At 36.3% G+C, this 18,175-nt stretch overlaps 1 long non-coding RNA gene across 1 annotated transcript in view; it reads right to left on the bottom strand.

Moving 5' to 3' along the window:
* The window catches only part of LOC144367723 (uncharacterized), a 60,227-nt gene extending 42,494 nt beyond the window's left edge, over positions 1–17,733 (bottom strand). The window contains exon 1 of the long non-coding RNA XR_013427248.1: positions 17,506–17,733. This is a non-coding gene — a long non-coding RNA (uncharacterized LOC144367723). The remainder of the gene's footprint in view (positions 1–17,505) is intronic.
* Positions 17,734–18,175: the final 442 nt, after the last annotated feature.

Genomic DNA, 18,175 nt, shown 5'->3' with positions numbered 1-18,175 from the left:
TCTTTTTCTTTCTCTCTCTCTCTCTCTCTCTCTCTCTCTCTCTCTCTCTCTCTCTCTCTCTCTCTCTGTTGGAAAAATTTGCATCATTAATTCTGTTGTTTTATATTTTTAATTGATTTTATTTTTTAAAATACAGGACAGCAGAATGCATTACAGTTCTTATTACACATATAGAGCACAATTTTTCATATCTTTGTATATAGAGTATGTTTACACCAACTCATGTCTTTATACATATACTTTGTTTTATTTCTTGCATTACAATTCTTATTACACATACATACCAGTTTTTCATATCTCTGTTTGTATATAAAGTATGCTGACACCCAATTTGTGTCTTCATACATGTACTTTGGATAATGATGTCCATCACATTCCACCATCTTTGTTAATCCTCTGCCCCCTTCCTTTCCCTCGCACCCCTCTTCCCTATCTAAAATTCATCTAATCCTCCCAAGCTCCCCCTTCCTACCCCACTATGAGTCAGTCTCCTTATACAAGAGAAAACATTCGCCATTTGTTTTTTGGGGATTTGCTAACTTCACTTAGCATTATCTTCTCCAACGCCATTCATTACCTCCAACGCCATCCATCTATCCTTACTCTGTAACATAGGTTTGGAACTTGAACCATGCTGGTGCTAATCACCAAGTTGCATGATCATTCCCTGTTTGGCTTAAAGGCATCTTTATTATATGGGGATTTGCTAACTTTTTATTATAAAAAGGCGTTATTTTAATGGCAATTGTAACTACAGATATTCACTCTTTAAACTGATTTTTGTTACCTACAAATCATTACATTAAAGATGGTTCTGCCTACTGAATTCTGAATGGTGATTTCTAACAAAATGACAAATTAGGATAATAAAAGAAATCTGAAAGATCCCACATGTGATATGTGGGTGATATACATCACACTACTAGAAATATTCTAACAACTCTTGCAATATTCCAATGCAGCCTGAAAAAGAAACAGGTGGTGATTATGAAGCCATGGCTTATAACAATTCAGACTGGTTGGTCCCCATTCTATTATTAATCATTGCCTTCTAAATGCCAATAAGCTTTCCTGCTAATAAATGTGCCATGTAGATTGTTACCATATACTCAATTACAAGGATATATGTACATGTAGACTCCACACTGAGTGTCTGGTGAGTCCAAACTAGGTAGAACACACATTCTTTAAAAACAAAAAAAGGCAAAACACCAGCACATATCCTTGGTTCAGCTTTGTATATAATGCATCAGGAAAAAAATAAATCAGAAATAGAAGGAACACCATACCATTTTATGGATTTTAAAGTCCTCTGTTTTTCCCCCCCTCCAGATCTCCTTGTTTCTCTGAACAAAACAGCCTCTGTTGCTCTGCCAGTCCCTTCTTTTATGTGCTACAGAACACCTGGTGGCCAATTGCTAGGTGGAGGATAATTAGCCCCTCAATTATCACCAGTTTATTTTCACCTGTTCCACTAGCACTTCCCTAGAACTTGAAGCTTGTCTAATTAGTCTTTTCTGACCCATTCCCCACCATCAGACTCAAGAAATAGCCCTTCCAATAAGTAATTAACCCGTGATAGGCCAATCTTCCAGCTTTTATTTCAACTCCTGTTGGATTCATTAAAATCAAATGAACAAAGAAACATCATGGGACAGGGTAATAAGAAACTAAAAAGTTCTGTCTTCCATCTCCCTCTGTCAGCTTCCAAATCCAAATTATAGAAACTTTTAAGCACAGTGACATTTAGCCAGACACATATGTGCTTGCTGTTGAATGTCTTGAAAGAGCAAAATAGCACTACCAGAATTATCAAGTTCAATTCTTCCAAATGCCATAGGAAATATGGTGTTTATTTTCTACCCAAAAGGTGAAAGAGATCAAAAAGATCCAAATTTTAAAATGCAGGCCAAAATCTCCACTTGTAAAACCTTTCCAGAGGGCTGTAATTGAATCTTACAACTTACTCTTAACATTATTTTGTCAGTCTATGATTGGTTTTTTCCAAATTTATTATACATACATATGGAAATTTTTCTTTGGCTTTATTAAACAAGTTGATAGAGAAGTTCAGCAGAAATTTCTATAAGATTAAGAGATGGCTCATTTTTACTCATTCATTCAACAAGTATTTTGAGTTTCTACTTTATGTTGGGAATACTATTAAGCACTGGGGACACAAGAATGATAGAGGGCTCTTACGGTCTTGAAGCTGAAAGCCTTTCTCCTCAAAATATAGGTGATACACATTTAAAAAATGGTGCACTGAAATCCATTTACATGCTTTAAAAATTACAGGAAAAGATTCTCTTATGTGGTGGATACTTGTTATAGTTTGACCTGCTATTTTCTATTACTTCTTCTTGATGTTATCCCAAATTCCATTGAGCACCCACTTCCCTTCTGCACAGGGATTGGTTTAGGGCTGGGCATATGACCCAGACTAAGCCAGTGAGAGCCAGGCTTAAGAAATTTGTTCTAGTATTATGGAGAAGCTCTTTCTTTCCCACCGAAAATCAGAGAATGTGAAGTTTTGAATTGATGCTGACATCTTTTCAAAATTTGAGAATAACACTACCACAAGAATAACGCACAAAGATAAAGTAAAAGGGAAAAGGCCTGGTGACACCAGTAAAGCCCCGTTTAGGCTATTTCTGAAGCTATTCCTAGATCTCTGAGCCACTGTATTTGTTTGGGATGAGGTCAATTGTAACCCAAGTGTTCGGACTGATAAAGAATTGACTCTCTAATTTTGCTCATATCAGTATAAGATGTAAGGTCATTGTGTAACGTAAGATTGGAGGATCCCACATCTTATTTTTGTGCTTTTAAATATTCAGGTAGACATTGTCTATTATCTATCCCTAAGTGTATTTTGTACTTGCTTTTGGCCTATAAAATTCTACAATTTCTTTCTGAGCTGTTAATTTGCTGTTGTAAATCTGGTGGATCATACCATTCCACGATATGCATTTCCAAGAAGTTGTATCCTTTATTCTTACATCATACCACATACCCTGTAAATGGTTAACACAGCAGCTGCTTTTCTGTCTAGCTGAATAATTTGTTTTATATCCATATTTTCCCTTCATCCCACAAATACTTATTGAGTTATAACAATATAATGGTATTGGTAAACCAAAAATAAATAAGAAGGGTTTCTCTTTTCAAGGAGCTACTGGGCTGTTTAAGAGAGTATAAAGTAATATAAGGGTGAACCAAATACTGAATGGAAACTGTTATGTAGGTTTCATTCTCCTGTGTGCTAAATTTAACACAGTGTCACTCTTTCCAACACCTCCCACATCCAAGCTATTAGCACATCCTCCTGGTACTGCCCCCAAAATCTTCCTCAGATTTAACTATTTCTCACAGTTCTCTTCCATAAAACTCTAATCCAAGTCACCATTATATCTCATTTCTGCAGTTGTAACAGTCTGTAGCTAGACTTTTGTCTCAACCCTTAGCCAGCTGACAACCCCTAATTTGTTCTTCACACCACAGCCTAAAGGATTTCTCAAAGCATAAATCAGATCAATCTACTCTTCTGCTTAAACCCACTCAATGTATTTTCATCGCTTTTGGAAAAATAATCTAAACATCTTCCCATGCTCTGCTACCTATAATTCTCCCCTTTATTGACCTTACCCAAGAAGTGACTTTCTTTTCATGTCCTAGAAATGCCAAACCCATCACCATCTCTGGGCCTTTGAACTTTGTTTTTCTGATTATGACAGTCTTTCTTTCTCATTGGTTAGCTCTCTCTCACCGTTTCTGACAAACCTTCCCGACCATTTTTACTACAATAATACCCTATACCCTAAATTCCAGTAAATCCCTATCCTATTGCCAAATTTTATTTTCTTCACAGAATTCATCACTATTTCAAATCAGATTACTTATTTGCTTAAACAATAAGCATTGGCCTTTCTCCACCCTTCACTAAAATGTAGCCTCCAAGACATCGTGAACTCTGTTGTATTCATTGCTTTTTCCTCCAGTGCCAAGAGTGCCTGGCACGTACTAGGCATTCATGCACATTTTTTGGCTGAGTGAATATAAAATTACAGATGAGACACGTCTGATTCAAACTGGGAAAAAAAATGCAAATGCAGAAGGATGTTAAGAATGACAAAATTTGGGGGTAAACAGGAGAAACTATTAAATGAACAGTGTATAGAATATATGTTAATGAAAGGTTTGAAGAAGGTATAACTTGTGGAATTTGTTCAAGTCTGTTTTCTGCAATCTCATCCTACAAAGCAAATTGACCATCAGACCACAGGGTAGACAAAGATGAATGGGAATAAATTAAATTGCAGGAGCATTCAAAGTACTAACTCTAGGGTTGTTGTGAGGTTCGTGCCTATTTAACATTGTTATTAATGACCTCGAAAAAATTGCACTATATTTGTGGAACTGTGGAGAATCCTAAATTGCATTTTGTTGCAAATATCATAAAGATCCAATTTTCAAGTAATACCAATTATCTCAAAAATCTAAATCAATTAAAACTTAAAATTGATTGAACTCTGTTTAAAATATAAATATTTGCATAAAATTCAGCTCACTCTAATCATTCATCAAATAGAAGCTGAGAAGCTAATGGAGTAGTGGTGTCTTAGGCTGAAAAGTAACCACCCTCCCCAACTCCAAAGAATAGATATTTTTTGTATATTTTCCGAATAGATGGAACATTCATTAAGTATCCAGTATATATGGTAGACTTCACATGTGTTTCATTTTATCTTCAGTCTAATTCCTATAAGATTTTATTTTATTCATTTACTATTATTATTATTATTATCATCATCATCGTCATCAATACTGGGTATTTAACCAAGAGCCTCTTGAATGCAAGGCAAGTACTCTTCCCTTGAGCTACATTCTCAGACCTCCTAAAAGATTTTTAATCTCCATTTTACTTCTGAGGAAATTGGTGGAAATGTCAATCAAATCTTGATCGACTTAATTCCAAAGTTCTCTTTTATCACTAACATTTTCCTGTTGCAGGTTCCAAGATACACAGTATTTCAACAGAGCTAACCAGAAAATACCATTCCACTTCACTTAAGACTCAGTAACACGTTTAGGAACAGCTATTAGAAGATAATGAAAAACAAAGAAAGTTTAAAAAGGACTCCTGTAGTGAAAAATAAAACAAACAAGAAGTTAACAGGTATTTCTTCTAGGCCTCACCTAAGAAAGCAAGAGGATGAAAAAAAAAAAACCCCAAAATAATGAACCATAAAAGAGAATACTTATTAACTGAAATTAATTAAAAATTAATTTATTGCAAGAAGCTAACAAAGCTCTGCACATCAACAAATCTGTAAAGGGAAACCTCCATCAAGATTGATGAAAGAGGAACCAACCAATTAATAGATAAGCAAAATGAAGTCAAGTAGAGTAGAAGAAGGAGAAGGAGGGGAAGATAGGGGGGAAAAGGAGGGATCATGAACTAAAATCAACTTCCATACATGGATGAGTTTGTTGGGACAAACCCAACTATTATGTATAACCCTACTACTATGTATAAAGCTCCCATTAAAAAAAAGGTAGATGAATAATTAATTGAATGAAGGAAGGAATAAGGACACTTTGTTCTATGCTGTCAGGAACAATCTTGCAGAGGTGGACCAGGGGATAGAAGGAAAAATTCAGAAATGAATTTAAATTAGTCATTTACTTTTTTTTCTTGTGCCAAGAATCTTGTGTTTCTCTTGGAGAGGGGCTATAGCCCAGTGGTAGAGCATTTATCTAGCATGTGCAAGGCCCTGGACTCAATCCCCAGCACCAGGGGGGAAAAAAAGTAAACTTGTGTTTCTTAAGTCATTCTGTTACCTTTCAGCAAAGTAAATGACATTTTAATTGCTTCCCTTCCTTAAAGTAGAAGATAGACTCAAGATTCACTATCAGTAGGAGCTTCACCAGCATTTCATGTAAACTTAGGCATGACATCTATAGTCTTTTCTATCTTCACATTTTTAGTTTTTGTCAGGCAGTACTATAACAGGATCCTCTATGTCAATGTGCTACCAGAAAGGGGAAAAAAAAAAAAAACCTGGAAATAAAAGAAGCATTCATATAAAGTAAACAAGTTAGAAAGGCTCATTTTTCATTTGTTAACTAGCCTCCACATGGCTGTTGGCTGTGACAACAAATGATTTAATGAGTCCAATTTAAAATGGTCTTGTCTGTGCAAGATAGATGTCTTGGAAAATACTTTTTAAAATCTCGCAGCTATAGCAAAGGCTGCTTTAATATAGCTTGAGAAAAATCTGCACTGCAGTTCTATTTTCTTCCTAAATTTCTAATAGGCCAGAATCCAAGCTGGTAGTAATAAGAACCATAACATTCCCATTGTACCCGAGAACATTTCCTAAAAGTAATGGTTAAAAGATTCTTCAGAAATTCCAGCTCAAGAAGCCAAAAAGATTTGTCAGCCATGTGCAAAAGTGATTAGTCAACAAGTCTTTTTGAACCACATGTTCATCTTCTGCTGTCAGTCAGTTAAATAGCCCATTAGAACAATACTTTGTTAAAAGTGGAAGGTGATAAGGGACAGGATATGGACAGATCCAGATGTGTAACTACCTAGATGGTGGCTTCTGATTTTAGAAAGTTTAGATATATTAGTTTGAACAGATAAATCCTTCCAAAACCTGCTTCCCAAGTTCATGAACATATTCTTTCCTATGCAAATTCTTAAATAGATTTCTAAATGATGAGCAGGCAGAAAGTGTTATATCTAAATATACATGATACTTTCCTTTAAATAAACAAAAATCACATCATTCTGCTCATCCTTGACAACAAATAAAACATATTACACAGCTTCTGAGAGGGTCAAGTAGACCTAATTTTGTTGAATGACCTGCCGCAGCTCAAAATTTAGTTTCTTGTTTTATTCCTTGCAACTTGAATAAGTCTAAATTCAATTAGGCTAATGTGTGTCTTATTGGAATATCCAGGTGTGGTGATTATCCAGAATTTGCCATCCAAAATCAGATGGACTGAAGTCACCTCTATAGTAATACTTCAGTTTACCTCAAAATGTTTTAAGAATCCAACAAGAAACTTGAATACCAATATTGAGGGATGTATACACTAAATAAACGCCTAGAAGTCTGGAGAGCAGATGTGATTCAGAGCTGTCCTCATGATGAAATTATTCGAGAAGTCAAAGAAATGAGGAAAAGAGAAAAAGCAATGTCAAAATATTATCACATTAAAAAAGCAATTAACATATACTGCATAAATTAAAAACATGTAGACAAACAGATATAGCCATAATACAAATACCTTTTCAAGCCAAGTTTCAGTTTAGATAAATATAGATCCTGCAAGTAGGAAAATTTAAGCTATTTCTCACAGCTCTACATGTGTGCCTTTCTTGACTTTTGTAGCAATCTCAAGGAAAACAACAGGGAAGGGAGTGGGTGGAACAAATGCTACCAAGAAGATTGAGTAAATTGCCAATTGTCTGGTCTGTACAGGGCATGGACCTCACCAAGCTGAGCTTTTGTTTGTGGTCCAAATCTCAGACCAGCATTGTGGCAGGCTATTGTTTGTACGGAACTAGCAGAAAACAAATTTCAAAATGTCAAATGCTACGTGCTATTTTCACACTCTGCACTTGTCCCTTCAGTCTTGGATGGTTTGAAGGGAAAGAAAATAAAGGAATTTACTCATCTGAAAAAAAAAAAACTTTTTGTTTGGAAAACCATAACAATCTCCCCAGCCAAATGATATACATGATGTAAAATCCTCAATTCTTTGTTCTTTGTTGAAGATAAACACAATTGAAGTATAACCCAGAATCATTTGTGTCCACTTATTATAATGCAAATACATGATTAATAATAGATACTTTCTAAATTTATAAGTTATACTTCTGACTTATTTTCATGCATTTTGGTAATATAAATATATCATTAATAACAGACACTTTCTAAGTTTACTAACAGATACACTCGCTCCCCTCCTGTGAGCAGGTCTCATCCAGTCAGGCTCTTGGGCAACTTTGCTATTTCCAAATGATCCTATTTTGATCCTTATTGTGTTTCCTTTGCTATATGGCTTCCATTATAATCTCATTCTGCTGTTCTGCCATATTTTTGATCTCTTGTTTTATTTAGTTAGATTCTTGTTAAATTGTTCCATATTATGAATTGCTTATGGGAGATTTCTTTCTGTTCCTTTTATTTATTCAATGTTGAGTTTTGTCTTTTGTATTGTAAATTTTTTAAAATTTATGTTGCTAGATAGCTGTAGCAAGCCATTTCTTTTGTTTGCTCATTGTTAAATGGTTTTATCTGGACTAGAAAATTCAGATTTGTATCTCTTTCTCCTTGTATAGTATAGGTAACTTTCTGATTTCTTCCTGTAGTGTCAGAAATCAGTTTGTCCTTTCTTCCAAAGTGCTTATAGTTTGAGGGCATAAGGATCTATGTTTGATGCACATTTTCTCTGACCAGACAGCCCAGCTATAAAAGGGTGAGGTAAATAAATTGCAGTTGACATAATGAATTAATCAGCAGTTTTATGAAATTCTAGCATCTACTCTTCTAAAATGTATTAAATGCCCTATATTAGAGCTAAATTCATCTAACTGTGAAAATAATGTTCCATTTCCCAGGAGAACACTCTCAGAATTCAGGTTGCTCCTTATCATCAGTATTAGATTGCCTCTCTCAAATATCTACCTTTTCCCCTTTAGTAACGGAACTCCTGATATTAAGTTGTGCTCACTGCTGATTAGAATCAAGGCTACATTTTCACTTGGTAGACCACATCTCTATAACTTCTTGGTAGTTGACTGAAGTCACTACCTGTTGGCAGATAGGATACAAGGAAGGAGTATGAAAGCATTCTGGAACCTTCCTTGAGAGATAGCATGCTTGTCCTTTCCTCCACACCACTGTATCAGATGTGACTGCCGTCCTCCTTCACAGGAGACCAAGGCTGCAAGCAGAACTGCCCCAAGAGAAAGGAAGCCTTAGGTCACTCAGAATACACCACCTTGTACCAACCCAAGGTCACCTGCATTTTCATGGGAAATAAACATATGCATATCTTATTTAACTACTATTTTCAATTTTGTGAAATTTGATCCAAATAATATACCTTCTTTTAGAGAACATCAACACTTATTGATTTCTGTTTTCTCACTATCTGCTAGGCATTTGAGAAAGGAAAGCATGTGTATATGCTCCTAAATTGATGCTTTGTAGATCTGAAAGAATTCATGGAAATTCTCAGGACTTTGTCAGCATTTCCCAATGGTTCCTGCTGGTGAGGCCAGCATTGCTCCCTTGAGGAGTTTCTGTTTCTTTCCATGACTGTTGTTGGCTTTTACTGGTGACTATATGTATGGATGAGGTTTTGTTTGTTTAATTTTTGCTTCCTTATATTAGTGATTCTACAAGAGTGTATCATTCTATATTTTTTATATACAAACCTAAGATTGCATTTGTATAGCTTTTTGAGACTTGACTTCCATATGTTCAGGCCTATAGCTATTTAATAGATAAACACATCTTTCGGAGATGAGAATCAAGAGCATATGGTCCCAGTGATGTTTCATTGTATGTGGCAACTTGATTGGCCCATAAGGTGCACAGGTATTTGGTCAAATATTCTGGAACTGTCTGTAAGGGTATTTTTGGATGAGTTTAACATTTGAATTGGTAGACTGCCCTCCCTGATGAGCTGGACCTCTTCTAATCGATTGAAGGTCTGAATAGAACAGAAAGTCTGACCTTCCTGCAGGTGAAAGGAACTTCTGCCTTACTGTTTTGAAGTTGGAACACTGGATTTCTTCCTGCCTCTGGATTCAAACCGAGACATGGAATTTTCCTGGTTCTCAGGACTGCTCAGCATTCAGACAGAGTTACACCATTGGCTCTCCTGGATCTCCAGTTTGTCAACTGATAATCATGGGATTTGCAGTCTCCATTCCTCCATAATCATGTGAGCCAATCCTTACTACACACACACACACACACACACACACACAAGACATGTCTGTCAGTGAAGTTAGATGGCATCCATCACATTATTTGTATTCACTGACTTACCTGGGAGTTGATTCACTTTGATGAGAGGACTTGAGATTTATATCCATAGATTTGCATTTTGGGATTAGATTGGGGGGCGGGGAAAGTAAGTCTGCCAGATGGCACAGAAAGATGGTAAAGCCCTCAAAAAGAATTCATGCCAAAGCAAGAAGGAATCTAGAATGGTAATTTCATGACATAGCTTGAGGACTTATGACAGCAAAGATATAGTGAGATTAGTAGCTACCAAAATTTCAGCCCAGCCTGGTGACTCCAGAACATGTCCCAAAAGATCACGAGAAACAAAAATGATCCTTCTCTTGACAACTTAATATTTCAGAGCCCAAAAAATCTCAAAACCATCCAAATATATATTATATATTAATGCTTAACAGTAAATGACACATAGCAATAAAACCTATTTTCCTATCAATTTGACCCTGAGTATTTCTGAAGCAGTGGACATTGTAGTTTAGGCTCACCCAACCCCCACCCCCTGCCCCCAGGGTGTATTAGAACCAGGCAGTACCATTAAGAGCATGGGCCCTGGAACTGGATTCCTTTTGTTTCAAACCTTTTAGTTCTGCTGTTTGTTTGCTATTTTTCTTGTCCGTTGTGTGAATCAGTAAGATATTGAGTATCAAAACATTCCTTATATACTAAATAATTCTTAGCCATCATCACTAGCCTCTCAATTTCTCTGATACTGTTTTTATATTGCTATGTGTCTACTGTCTGTCCCATAAACTGTTGTAATAATTACTATAATTATTTATGGTAATGAATGCCACTACAACCCTGAAAACCCTTCTTTAAGCAGCACACAGTCATTTTTGTGGGATTTTCTTTTAAGCCTTTATTTTAAGTTCTGGGACAGAGAGATTCTCTAAACATGTTACTCACGGGAAATCTATTGCTTGATAATCTGAAGAGGCAAAGTTGTGGTTGATCTTGTTCCTTCAAAAAGTCTGTCGATTCGTAATCATTAGCTGTTCACCCTGCCATAGCCCCTGCTCTCCCTGCTTTCCTACAAGGGGGTCTCATATGTCCTCAGAGAGGTTCCATGGCAGAGCAGAGTCTTTGCTACTCTTAACAAGTTCAGTGATAGAAGTGCCAGAAGGGTAACTGTCATCAGTGTCTCGTCAAACTCAGTGTGCATTATGTGATTTTTTTGAACTCATGTGTCTGCAAAATCAACAAACTGAGAATACTTAGGGATGATGCACCAGAACCATCCCTGACTGTAGTATATTTTCTATACAACATTAAGACCGTGCTTTATCTCTTCCTTTATTTTAAAATAAAATTAATATTTTTATTTCAACCCCTGCATATTCCTGATGTGGGAAATTAACGAACACGAAAAAAAAAAAAACAAAAAACAATCATGTTGTCTTTTTTACTGTTTGGCAGCTTTAGTATGCAGAAAGAGAAGCCCTGGTGGGAAAGAAAACTGCCTTGTTCTATCTATAATTTATCAACATGGAAACATTATAGTTCTAATCATAAAATATGAGAGGTCAGTTTTAACTCCACAACTGTGCTCGGAAGAGTTTCTAATTGGAAGAAATGTATTTCCTAAGGATAAAACTGTAATTACTAAAAGCTAGTGGGGGAAGAGAGGGTGCAGATGTAGAACATTCTGTAGGATAAATATACTATGTGAAGAATTCTAGAGAGTGAACACAGGGCATAAGCAGAGGGAGGAGACAAGAGGGAAGAGGCAGACCCAAAATGTCTGAATAGGAGAGATTAGGAGCCAGAAATAGGTGGGAAGGAGGCTGGAGGACTGGTCTTAACAGCTGCAATTGCACAGCAGGACAGGACTTCACTTACGTTCAATTTAATTTGGGGCAGTGTTGGAGAGGCCTTAGGGAGAATGTAGGAGGACTAAACCTCATAAATCCGTTTTCAATGCCAGCACTAGGGAGGAAGGGAAGAGGTCATGAAAGTGTAAACATGATGTACATCAGGATGCCTTGCACATGTAGTCGCTGTTCTGCAGTGGATGATAAAGTCAACATATATATAACAGCCGTTGCCTACCCAGGATTACTCTGCCTTGGGTGCAGATCTTTAAAGTAACAAAACATCAAATCTATTTAGAAGGATGCATGAACTCCTCCCTCTCTTCTTATGCTGTGCTTGTTCCTAAGTGGTGTTTTTTTTTTTTAAGAATATTCAAGTAAAACAATAGTTTGTCAAGTATTTCTTGAAGACATCTTCACATATCACAAAAGCCCTATTCATCCAGTCCTTATTTTTATTAGAGTTGGCTCTTTACACTCTCACATCCTCATCTCAAGATTGCAAACTTGACAAAACCTAGACCATTTCTATCTCTGTGTCATTAGTAATAATAATAACAGCTAACATCAATTCATCACTTATTTGCCAGGTACTCTATATTAATTTTTTAAATTTTCTCAACAACCTATAAAAATTTTATTCTTTTGTTTATGCATACAACTTTATTTTTGGAGTACCTGCTTAGGTGGAGTGCTGTGACTCCACCAGACACTAGCTAAATTCTCATACAACATCCACTCTGGCCAGACACTAGCCAGATTCTCATACAACATCCACTCTGGCCAGACACTAGCCAGATTCTCATACAACATCCACTCTAGCCAAGCCTAAATGAAACATTCTATTAAAAGAAATAGACTACACAGAACAAATAATCAGGCAAAAAAAATAACTAAATGAGATAATTGTAACAAATAATCTATCTCTAATAATGAATAAGGTCAGAGAGAATGAATGAATGAAGGGGGCTGGAGGATACAGGGCTCTGTTAGTTAGGATGGTCAGTAAAGTCATCTGTAAAGAGGTGACATTTGAGTCAATATTGAAATGAACAAGTCACATGGCAAAGGGCTTACTGGAAAAGTTCCTGAGAACAGACCACTCTGTCTGAAGTAAACAAAGGAGATAGATGTGAAATGAACCTGAATGGGTAGGGAACTGTCAGATTGTGTAGGTCTTGGCTGCAGGTCACCATAAGTAATTGGTCTTCTATATCTGTAGGTTCCACATCCTTAGATTCAACCAACCATGATAGGAAATATTTGGGAGAAATATTTTTTCTGTATTAAATATGTGCAGATGTTTTCTTATTGTTATTATTCCCTAACCAACACAGTAAAACAAGTATTTACATACATTGTATTAGGTGTTATAAGTAATCTAGAGATGATTTAATGTATACAGGAGGCTATGCATAGATGATATTCAAATACAATGCCATTTTATATAAGGAACTTGAACTTCTGCAGATTTTGGTATCCATGGGAATCCTGAAAACATTCCTTTGCAAATAACAAAAGATGACTAAAGTTTGAATATTTTTCTAGGAACGATAAGAAGCACTAAGATATTTATCTATGATTAACCAAATTTTAACTAAAGAAACTGAGGCTCTCTGGTGTGAATTAACTTGCTTAGGTCACCTAAGTATTAGGCAAAGGAACTCAGATGTGAACTCTGTGCAGTCTGACTCCAGAGACATTAGTTCCTGATCTTAATTCTTAACAGTGTGTCTGGTACACAGTACATTAGCCATTGTCATTATAGTCATTATAATCATCACTACCATCATTAATGTTTTGCAGAACAGGAAGCAAAAACCTTTCGGTTCTGAAAAATTTGCCCACAATCAAGGCCAATAAATAGATGGCTAACATTTGAATTCAGGTTCTCTTGATTCTAGATCCTTGGAACCTATACAGGTTTTAGTAGGAAGTTGATGTCCAGTAAATATTTCCTGAGACATCTATAACCCAATAAATACAAGAGTACACTTAATAAGGTAGAAACCTTACTCTTTTTTTAAAATTTTTTTTTCTTAGTTGTAGTTGGACAGAATACCTTTATTTTATTTATTTAATTTTATGTGGTGCTGAGGATTGAACCCAATGCCTTGCACATGCTAGGCAAGCTCTCTACCACTGAGCTAAAATCCCAGCCCCAAAGACCCAACTCTTAATTGCTTAAAAATTAAAGGAAGAGGCTAGGGTTGTGTCTCAGTGGTAGAGTGCTTGCCTAACATGTGTGAGGCACTAGGTTTGATCCTTGGCACCACATAAGAAGATAAACAAATAAATAATAAAGGTATTGTATCCATCTACAACTAAAAAAAAATTTTAATTAAAAGAAGGTAGAGATCATAAAATTATTCAAATGATAACCATAATACGGGACATACTTTTTTTTTTTAGCAAACATTTATTTGACTCCTGATAGATCTTGTCACTATGCCTGACACAAGAAAAAAAAATATTGTTTCAAGTGGTAATACAGTTACTTCAAAAGGGTCCACACTCCACATCTTGGGAAATCAAAAAGGGTCCATGAAACAGACTCAAAAGAGGGATAGAATGTAGATGGATGAAAAAGTGGGGACAGACAATAACTGTGTAAAGAGAAGCACAAAACTAGAAGTTTAAGAGCCGATCATGAAATAGACAATAGTCCAGTTTTATTACAAAATAAAATTCACATGGGAAACAGAAAGGATGGGACCTTGGAAAAGAAGCTGGTGACTGTATTTTAGGAAAATTTATTGTGTGTTAGGGACGCCTGTTCTCCGAACACTGCTGGAGGAACTTCAGTTGAACTTTGAGGAGTTAAAGAATCAGAGCATTCAGGTAAAATGTTCTACATTTTAAGGAGGTTTATGGTCTACATTTTTAAAGAAGAATGTTAAGTGATGGATGCTCATTCTTGAAATCTCTTCTGATGTTTCATATCAGCTCCATGAGAGAAAGTGCAACACTGTTTTGTCACTACCATGTCATTACTGTGAATTAGGCAGCACCCAGAACAGTGCCTGATTCATGCAGAGGGACTCAATAAGAATTTGTTGAATGAATGAGTGAATGCATACTGTAATTCTTCTAATGATTTCTATTAAAAAATTTATACTTGTTTGTTAGGAATGATAGTTTAAACCCCTCATCAGTTTAAACATGAAAGTTTAAACCCCTTAGAAGGCAATAGCACCCGAAGCGGTGTTCAAGAATTTGTGGAGGTATTTATGCTCATCATAATGAGTAAGAGATACTAATGGTATTTAATATACAAGGACAAAATATACATACGAAGATCTTATATAATACGAAATGGACCCAAATCCCACAGGACTTCTGAATGTGACACCAAAAATTCATTTAGATAAAGCACCTGTTTACAATCATCTCAGTCTTTACTAATCCCATTTTACAAATAAATACAAACAAGCAGTGCATTGTTTTCTTACAACTTGAAGGAACTTGTAAGTAGATCCTTCCTCGGTTGGGCACTCATGAGAGCTAAGCCTCTGTTGACTCCTTCATCACAGGCTTGTGAAACACCCTAACCAGAGAATCCAACACAAGCTATGTCCAGACCCCTGACCCAAAGAAACTGAGAGATAAGTAAATTTGTTGTTTGTTGCCACTAAGTTTGTGACAATTTCTTATGTGGTAATAGTAAACTCATATAAGTAGATTAAGTAATCTGCTTTTTGGTTGCATATAAAAAAGCAAACAGATTTGTGTCCGATGTCAGAGATTTTTCAATTACCAAAAACATTACTATTGGGAAAAAGTGAGGTTAAGATAGTTCATGTCAAATCACTTCAGTGTACTAACAAATTGAAAGAAGAGGCTATATGCCAAGAGGGATACAAGTGGGATGGGATGCATGGCACTGGTACCCAGGAAAGTGGCCGAGGCTGACGACACAGATTTGCAGTTATCACCTTATAAACAGTACGTTAAACTAAGAGCATGAATGAAATTACTCAGAGAGTGGTAAAATTGTGAGGAAATTGGAAGGTAAACATTCAAGGGGTATCAAAGTGAAATGAGAGAAGGAGGAGGAATAGAGTTAAAAGGAAAATTGGGAAAATGGTACCTTGGAAGCCAAAGGAAGATGAATTTCTAAAAATAGGTAGAAGTCAGAGCTGAATGCCACAGAGACTGGAAATAGGATAGTGTTGAAAAATTATTGTTAGAATTAACTATAAGGAAGCAGTTGGTAAAACTATTTGACTGAAGACATGCAGGTCAATAAATGGGTCCTACAAGTGTTCATAGATGTGTGATCCACACGCTGAACAGGACAGGGTATAGAAAGATGCCACTTACAGCACTTGTGGCACTTTCTTACAGATCAACATAGATCAATTTATTTCAATTTAGGTTACAAACATTTATTTCCTGAGCATCTGTAAGTCAAATAGACTGTCTGAGTACAGTAGTGCAGATTCACTCCACTATGCCTCATTCCACTCAAATTTCTCCAGCTTTGTGATAACAATATGAAAGCACTTTATCAAATCCTTTGCTGAACTCAAGAGACAAGATATGTGTATGCTATTCCCCTGATCTATAGCTATGCAGCTGGTCTCCCAGGTGAATTCCCAGAGTCTGCAGAAGTTTTCACATAAGAAATCCTAATTACTCCTCACACCTGAGGACAGCCAGGCCACAAGGAACTTTGCAGAATGATCTCAATTGCAAAATTACGTTCATTTTGTTAATTCTATGTCAGTCCCTGTTTTTCTTTCTGAGATATGCACTGTGGTTTCTGAAACAATCTGGAGAAAACTGTTTTTTAACAGCAATGTAAGTTTATAATTAACCATGCTATTTCTGCTTATATATATTTCTCAACCTGATTAAGAAAATTGCACTATATCAGATTTCTCTGGTTTGAGCCTGGAGCAATGTAGAAACCAACATTTTTTTTTTTTTTTAAGTTTGGCCAGAGGCTGATAGTCCACTAACCTGAAAGTTAATGGTCAACGATAAGGAAAAGAACATCCAGAATAATTGCTTACTTCCAAACAGCACAAGTTTATTCCTAAGTAGAACAAGACTCCAGAGATTCTGGACTATGACATGTCTATGACATGGTAATAAAATCAAAGAAAAATTTAAGACACATCTGTACTCAAAAGCTAATTTCTTACACACAGAAATGACTGTTAATTATAACTATATTTATTCAGATTAGAAATGTTTCAGTTAAAGGAATATGAAAATTAACAAGAATGCACGATTTAATATCAAAATGTATTAATGTGAATTTGGGGAGTTACAAATTTGATGAACTGAAAAAACAACAGCATTTAGAAAGCATCTACCACATATGCATCAAATCAAAATTTCATTGTTTTGTTCATCCATGTGCCTTGAGTACCTAGAAAAACAGTAACCAGCAGATGGTGATTTAAAAAAATTTAACAGAGTGGTGCCCACGGCTCATGAGAAGTAGGGGTTTCAGGGAGGAGTACACACCAAAGAGGAGAATCATCCAGTGAATGACTTAGGTAGGTATCAAAATCTCCTACCCTCTCACTGTGTGTGAAAGGAAGCTGCCTGGAGAGAGGAGGGGCACAGGGAGTGTGGAGGCTGAAGATGTAGGGGAAAACAACCAGAGACTGGCACATACTCACATTGGCTGTCGCTTTGTGGTGTTAACGAGGTGAGTGGCTTGAGCACAGGACAGGTCAATCCTTGTGAAGGGTTGTGGCTAGGAACAAGGGGACTGCAAATGGACTAATGTAAGCCCTGACCAAGAAAGATACAGGGAGTGCACCCTGCTTAATATGTTCCCTGTGTGTTTTGGAGCAATGCCATCTTATTTTCAAAAGGTCCCTGGGTACCCTTTAGACTGGTGGCTGATTGCCAGTGTTCTTTGCCATCCAAAAAAAGGGGCTGTTTGCCCTGAGTGAAAGAGTTTTGTACTATATAGGAATGTTAGCACCCAGAGGAAAGAATTTGTATGGAGACCACAGCTATCTTGTACAGGACTCAAGAATCAATAGGCTTAGAGAATTTATAAATTGCAATAATCACTATCATCCTGAACTTTCCACCATTCCCCAGTTCTAAAAGCTTTGTCAAACACTGTGGTAAATTTCCTCAGGCTAAGTTCAAAATAAGGAATGCTATGAATATGAACGTCCACTGAGAGACTCTGTATACTGTCTTTTCACGTGAATTCTCTTTGGTACAGGTTCCTTTTTCCTGAAATCTCTACTATTGTTCAGACTTCCTGAATTTTAACTATATTCCCACACCCTGGTATTTATATTTAGTGTTTGTCTTTCACTCATTAAATAA

This window comes from Ictidomys tridecemlineatus, chromosome 11 (assembly GCF_052094955.1).
Source record: "Ictidomys tridecemlineatus isolate mIctTri1 chromosome 11, mIctTri1.hap1, whole genome shotgun sequence".
Taxonomy (NCBI): domain Eukaryota; kingdom Metazoa; phylum Chordata; class Mammalia; order Rodentia; family Sciuridae; genus Ictidomys; species Ictidomys tridecemlineatus.
The sequence above is the reverse complement of the archived record's forward strand: the minus strand, read 5'-3'. Positions and strand labels throughout refer to the sequence as shown.